Below are 7,462 nucleotides of genomic sequence, written 5' to 3' on the forward strand. Positions count from 1 at the left end.
ACTTTTTCTTGTATTTCATAGGGGCCTTCCCAGTTGGGTCCGAGGACTCCCACTCCCGGATCCTGCGTAGCAGGAAATACTCTCCGTAGGACAAGATCCCCAACTTCGAATGTACGGCTCTTGACTCTTGTGTTGAAGTGTCGAGCTATCTTGCCTTGGTGTATTTTTAGTTGGACCTGCGACTGCTCCCGGAGCTCTTCGATCATGTCCAGGGACTCCTGGAGAAGGGCATGGTTCCGGGTAGGGTCGTAGGTGTCCTGCCTGTGAGAGGGGATCATAGTTTCTACTGGGATGACGGCCTCGCAACCGAAGGTCATGGAATAAGGTGTGTGCCCCGTCGAAGTTCTCTCTGTTGTGCGATAGGCCCAAAGCACTCGCGGAAGCTCTTCCGGCCAGTGAGCCTTGCAGGCTTGGAGTTTTTTCTTCAACGTGGTCTTTAAAATTTTGTTTACTGCTTCCACTTGCCCATTAGCTTGAGGCCTGGCGACTGCGGAAAAGCTTTTGATAATTCCATGCGAAGCACAGAAGTTCGTGAACTGTTCACTATCAAATTGCTTCCCGTTATCGGACACAATCTTTCGTGGAAGCCCAAAACGACACACTATATTCCTGATGACAAAGTCCAGTGCTTTCTTCGACGTGACCGTGTTCATAGGTTCAGCTTCAGCCCATTTGGTGAAGTAGTCTACCGCGACTATGGCATACTTCACTCCACCCCTTCCAGTTGGAAGGGAACCTACTAGGTCAATGCCCCAGACGGCGAACGGCCAGGGGCTGGTCATTAAGGTAATTTCTGTAGGCGGCGCTCGCGGAACCTTGGCGTACCTCTGGCACTGCTCACATTTTCTGACATAATCCACACAATCCTTCTTCATGGTGGGCCAGAAGTATCCTTGTCGAATGTTCTTTTTGGAGAGGCTCAGCCCGGAGGTATGCTCGCCACAGAACCCTCCGTGAACCTCATGGATGATGGCGCTGATTTTGGTTCCGGCAACTCACCTAAGGAAGGGTATGGACAACCCCCTGCGGTAAAGCTTTCCATCCATAACCACGTATCGGGGAGCTTGATACTGGAGCTTTCTTGCATCAGCCTTATCAGTGGGGAGCTCTCTGGTGGTGAGAAATCTGAGGATGGGTCCTATCCAGGAATAGGAATGGTCGATGATGGCATTTACCCTCTGTGTCTCGGTACTAGGTGCTTCTAAGTTCCCGATGGGCACTAGGCCGTATTGTTCAATCTCCGGGTCTGTTGCAAGCTTGGCCAGTGTGTCCGCGAGTGAGTTCTGGTCCCGGGGGACCTGGCGGATTTGGTAGCCTTTGAAATGCTGCAGGAGGCCGCGGGAGAGAGACACGTAGGCAGCCATTTTTTCGCCTTTCGTTTGGTATTCCCCGGATATTTGGTTTACCACAAGTTAGGAGTCGCTGTATACTTCGATTTTTTGGGCTCTGACTTCTCTGGCCAGTTGTAATCCAGCTAGCATGGCTTCGTGTTCTGCCTCGTTGTTGGATGCTGGGAACGCGAAACGGATGGCGCTCTGGAGCTGATGTCCTTGGGGAGAAATTAGGATGACCCCTGCTCCAGCTCCTTTTTCATTTGAGGCTCCGTCTACATAGACCTTCCATGTGGGAAGTTCCGGGACAGGATCTTCCGGGAGGTCATTCATTCCCGAGCATTCCACAATAAAGTCTGCGAGAGCTTGTCCTTTTATGGAAACACGTGGCTGGTAGTGGATGTCAAACTGGCTCAGCTCCATGGCCCATTTAAGCAATCTGCCAGAAGACTCGGGCTTCTGCAAGACTTGTCGGAGAGGGTGGTTGGTGAGTACTCTGATGGTGTGCGCCTGGAAATAGGGCCTCAGCTTCCGCGAAGCGATTAGCAAGCAGAGGGAGAGTTTCTCGATCATTGAATATCTGGACTCGGCGTCCAGTAACCTCTTGCTTACGTAATACACAGGAAGCTGGATACGGCCGTCTTCCCGGACGAGAGCGGCACTCACGGCGTGCTTTGTCAAAGCCAAGTATTAGAACAACGCCTCTCCTTCGATAGGTTTGGACAGAATGGGAGCTCGGGTTAGATGTTCCTTGAGGTGTTGGAAGGCTGCTTCGCATTCGGGGGTCCACTCGAACCTCTTGTTTCCCCGCAATACATTGAAAAAGGGGACACATTTGTCAGTGGCCTTAGATACGAAGCGGCTAAGAGCAGCTATCCTTCCGGTAACGCTTTGGACATCCTTATGTTTCCGGGGAGAGGGCATATCTATGAACGCCTTAATTTTCTCAGGGTTGGCTTCCACTCCGCGGGAGCTGACAATGAAACCGAGGAACTTCCCAGACGAGACCCCGAAAGTACATTTCTTCGGATTCAGTTTCATTCCATACTTTCGGATCACGGTGAAAGCTTCCTCAAGGTCATCACTGTGGTCCCTGGAGGTCTTGGACTTTACCAACATGTCGTCTACGTACACCTCCATATTCCTCCCCAGCTGGTCCTTGAACATCCTGTTCACTAGACGCTGGTACGTCGCCCCAGCATTCTTCAAACCGAAAGGCATGACCACGTAACAGTAGACACCCTTGTCCGTGAGGAAGCTGGTGTGTTCCTGGTCCGCGACATGCATCTTGATCTGGTTGTATCCGGAGTACGCATCCATGAAGGATAAGAGTTCGTACCCGGAAGTAGCGTCTACCATCTGATCGATTCGCGGGAGAGGGAAACAATCTTTCGGGCAGGCTTTGTTTAGGTCCGTGAAGTCAATGCACATTCTCCAGGACCCATCGGGTTTCGGGACTAGAACTGGGTTGGCCAACCACACGGGATAGTGCGACTCCTGGAGAAAGTCTATGGACATCAATTTGTCCACTTCAGCTTTGACGGCTTCGGCTCTCACTGGGTCTAACGGCCTCCTCTTTTGGCGAACTGGAGTTGCAGATGGGTCTATGTTGAGTGCGTGGCACGCAACATTGGGATTAATCCCCGTCATATCAGCGTGGGACCATGCCAGGATATCCTGATTATTCTTCACAGTGGCCACGATCTTTTCTCGAATGGCCGATGGAAGGTTTTTCCCTACCTGAATGACTTTGGTGGGATCTCCCGGGTTGAGGATCACCTCTTCGACTTCCTCCGTCAGTTCTATCGCTCTCTCGACCCCCACTCTAGGGTCGAGTTCGTCAACGCACGCCCTTGGGCACCCCCAGTTTCTGGTAAATCTCCCGCTAAAGGAGCGGCAACAACCGCCTCCTGGACCGTGTAGACGGATCGGACGGAGACATTATAACAGCTTCGTGCACTTCGTTGGTCTCCCCGGAGGGTGCCAATACGCCCGTCGTCGCATGGAAACTTCAGGCATAAGTGGCGTATCGAGGTTATGGCCCCGCAATCGATTAGGACCGGTCGGCCTAGGATAGCGTTATACGCCGTGGGGCAGTCGACCACTACAAATGTGCAGTGCTTGAAGGCGCAAGCGTCGCTTTCTCCTATGAGGGTGACCGGAAGTTGAATTTTGCCTAATGGCATGAGTGCATCCCCATTGAAGCCCTGAAGCTGGATGGGTCATGGGGTCAGGTCTGTCTCGGTTAATCCGATAGCGTGGAAGGCAGCTTTGAAGAGGATATTTACGGAGCTTCCATTATCGACAAGGATCCGTGATACCTTCTTATTGGCAATCTGAGCTTCTACCACGAGGGGATCGTTGTGGGGGAAGTGCACATGTCGGGCGTCATCTTCCGTGAAGGTGATGGGAAGATCCATCATTCGGGGACGTTGAGCAGGTGACTGAACCAAGGCGCACATCTCTCCGGTGTGTTCTAACTCCCTCAAGTACCTTTTCTGGGAGTTGCGGGTGCTTCCGGCAAGGTGCGGTCCTCCGGAAATGGTGGCTACATGTCCGTCAACAGGTGGCGGAGCAAGGCCGGGCGGATATGGGTTTCCGGGTCCCGGAGCCAATAAGGCAATGGGTGCCGGAGGGGTAGGAGCAGGGAGCGCTGGGAACTGAGACCCAGGAACTCGGGGGTGACCGGCTCCAGGAGCGCTAGCGGTCCCCCTCTGTCTCGGAGAATATGCAGCTCCGCGAACTACTCCCTGTCCGGGATAGATTATGGATATCCTCACCCATTGACCGAGGTGTCCCGCTCTTGCCAGGGACTCGATCTCATCCTTCAGCTGAAGGCATTCGTTTGTGGTGTGCCCCACGTCTCCGTGGAACTCACACCTCTTATTGGAGTCTCGCGGACGCCTTCCTCCGTGAGACACTTTCGGGGGCTTCCTGTAGTTGACCATATTACAGGTCGCCCGATAGACATTCTCTCGCAAATCTATTAAACTGGTGTACTCCGTGAACTTGGGCTCATAGTCCTTCCGTGGTTTCTTTGAATGGTCTCCCCGGTTGGGGTTTCTTCCGCCTCGTTTATTCCGCGATTGGCTCAGATTTCGTTCTGGGTCTTCTGCTCGCGGTTGCGACGGTCCGGGAGCGATACTACATCCTGTCTGTACAGCTCCGTACCCAGAGAAATGGGTTTGACTCAGCGTCAGAGCCGACGCAGAAGGCCCATACACGCTTGGAGCGAACTGGGCTCCTGGAAGCGTGAGGGCTGGCGCGGGAGCTTGCGAAGCAAAGCTCGGCGCATCCACGGAAGGCGTCGGAGCTGGGGGAACTCCAAAGGCCTGCTGGTAGGCATCCTCAAGGTTGATGATTCCCTGAGCTCTTGACATGAATTCGGACAGCGTTTCTGCCCGTCTCCTTTGCATTTCCCCCCATAGCAGGGAGCCGACAGTAAGGCCCGATTGAAGGGCGATCAGCTTCATGTCGTCGCTGACCTTGGTCTTAGCAGCAGCTTCCATCATTCTCTGAGTGAAAGCTTTGAGGTTCTCATTGGGTAGCTGCTAGATGTTGGTTAAGGAACCAACTTCCATGTCGTGGTCTCGGGCAGCAATGAACTGCCTTCTGAACGCGGACTGTAGCTCCTTCCAACTGTGGATGCATCCGGGAGCTAATATTTTCCACCAGTCCTCCGCGGACTTGGTAAGGGTGAGTGAGAAGCACATGCATTTGGCATCTTCACTGATGCGCGCCACTTGCATCATTTTGTTGTATTTAGCTAGATGGGTGCGCGGGTCTGTCCTCCCCTCATATAATTCTATGTGGGGCATTTTGAAGTTATCCGGGAGTGACGTTTCCGCGATCCTCCGAATACATGGTTCCGGGTCCTCCTCCTCGGAGTCTGACAGGGCCCCACTTTGCTTCCGGACCAGCTTGGTCAAGGCAGCGATCTGTTCCTCGAGCCTCTTTGTATCACTCTCCGGGAGGTCACGTCCCCGGACCTTGTCATTAAGATGATTTCCCAGGTCATCTCCGCGAGGCCGGGCCTTTTCTCCTTTGGCCTTTTCATACTTGGCCTCCAACCTTCTTCTTAGATCCACCGTGGACCAGCTATCTTCGGAGTGCGTTTCCGCAGCCCGACCGTCCTGGTTGACGGAATCACTGGGGCGGTTGTTCCTTCCCCTAGGCCTGGGTGCCTTAGCACCGGGCCCTTTAGGCACAGAGTGCCCCCTTGGGGCTGAAGGACGTCTGGGCTTAGAAGCGCCAGAGATCTTCTGCGCGCGGGGGGGGGGGGGGGGCAGTCGGCCTGGTGATCCACGCCTTTAGGAGGTGCAGGGGCGTTAGTGCGTGCAGGCTCTCCAACCTTTTCTTTGCCCTTGTTAGGGGCGGTTTTTGATGGTCCAGCGGCGGCTGGATCCGGCATGGTGGCATCAGCACCACCTGGAACAAAGGCATCCTCGTCCGAGTCGCCTAGGTCTCCGAACTTGCTCTGGAGGCGCTCCATCATGCGCTGCATTTTTTCGGAGGCGCGCTCCTGCTCAGCAAGCTTGGCCTTAGTGACCACTAGTTCTTCGGCTACTTGGACCTGTTCTGGATCCTTCTCGTAGTAGTAGCCGTCTTTGTAGTAACCGTCTCGGACATACTCTTCCTCGCTTTCTAGGTATGTCGTATCTTCAGCGCTGACCCGATCCTGGCGGGATGTCGGGTCTTCACCGTGGTGGTCCAAGGGTTCGTTTTGTACCACATCTTCCATCATAGTATCGGGGTTGACCCTAGCACTTTTGTCAACCGCAAATTTTCTCGTAGTCACCATCTTTTCAGTACACAGAAAAAGAGCTGACTAACAACTTCCTACAGCTCTCAATGAAAGCACCAAAATGTTTACCGAGTTTTTCGGAAATGAATACGAATGGAATAATAAAAAGACAAGAGCTATAGAAATGCAGAAATGTAAATAAACAAACAGTGTTTTTACGTGGTTCAGGCGTTAACGAGCCCTAGTCCACGAGTCGATGTTATTATACTTGTAGAGAATAACAATCAAACAGCTGGTGTATAAGGAACTCACAACCTCACAGTGTTTCTCTCGGGTTCTCTTGGAGAAGATGAAGCTAGAGAGATTTTAGTAGAGTTCTTGCTATGTGATTTGTTGGCCCTCCCCCCTATTGTAAAATGAGGGGGTCTTTATAGCTAGGGTTTTGGATTAGGGTTTTTCTCTACTCACATGAGTCTTAATTACACCAGCCATAAATAGGGGATACAATTACCGTAGTCACCTGGCTACCAGGCTCTATGTGGGTATATTTACGTGAAAGTATGGGGAATGCACAAAGGCAGCCGTCTTTTCCAAGTTGTCAGCGAAACAGTAGGCGAAATAGTACTTTTAGGCGTGCTGGGATGTGTGCGGCTTTGACCTGTCGGGCGTGTCAGGCGGGATTCTGTGTCAGGCGGATATCATTCCAACTATGCCTCCTCCATGACTCGACCGCCTGGTCTTGTTCCGTGCGAGGCACGGAACTGTTTCCGCGAAGACCACTTGAAGAGCTTCTCCTGGAAGGAGCTTCTCTGATGGATATCCCTTCAGGAGTCCGGGAGAGTTGACGAGCTTCCGTGTCGCGTTTGCTTGAAAGAGTAATCCGGACACTAAACGGGAGAGGCGAAGCCTTTCTGTCCATCCGCGAGCTCTGGTCACCTACCGTGAAAGACATTGATAATTCTGCTTCCCCGAGGATATCCATCTAAACGCTATCCGGAAATCTGGATAACAGTTTTAATTATTGATTTAATTAAAAATCATAAATTGAATTAAAATGGTTTTAATTTGGAAATTTCTTTAATTTAAATAATATTGATTATTTTCCTTAATTAAAAATGTTTTAATTGATATCTTCCTTAATTAAAATTGTTTTAATTAAAATATCCAAAATTAAAATTATATTGAACTTTAATTTTTTAAAAGTAAATTGTTTAATTTTATTTTTGAATTAAATTACCCAAATTCAAATTGGGCCTTAGAAACTTTTTGGGTATTAAAACCCAAAGTTTAATTATTTTAAAAGTTTGTTTAAAATAACTAAAAAGTTTCATAATTCAAAATAGATATGGAAAAAGGTGGCATTGGCTCAACAAAATTGCATCTTAAG

The sequence above is a fragment of the Humulus lupulus genome, chromosome 7 (genome assembly GCF_963169125.1).
Source record: "Humulus lupulus chromosome 7, drHumLupu1.1, whole genome shotgun sequence".
Taxonomy (NCBI): Eukaryota; Viridiplantae; Streptophyta; class Magnoliopsida; order Rosales; family Cannabaceae; genus Humulus; species Humulus lupulus.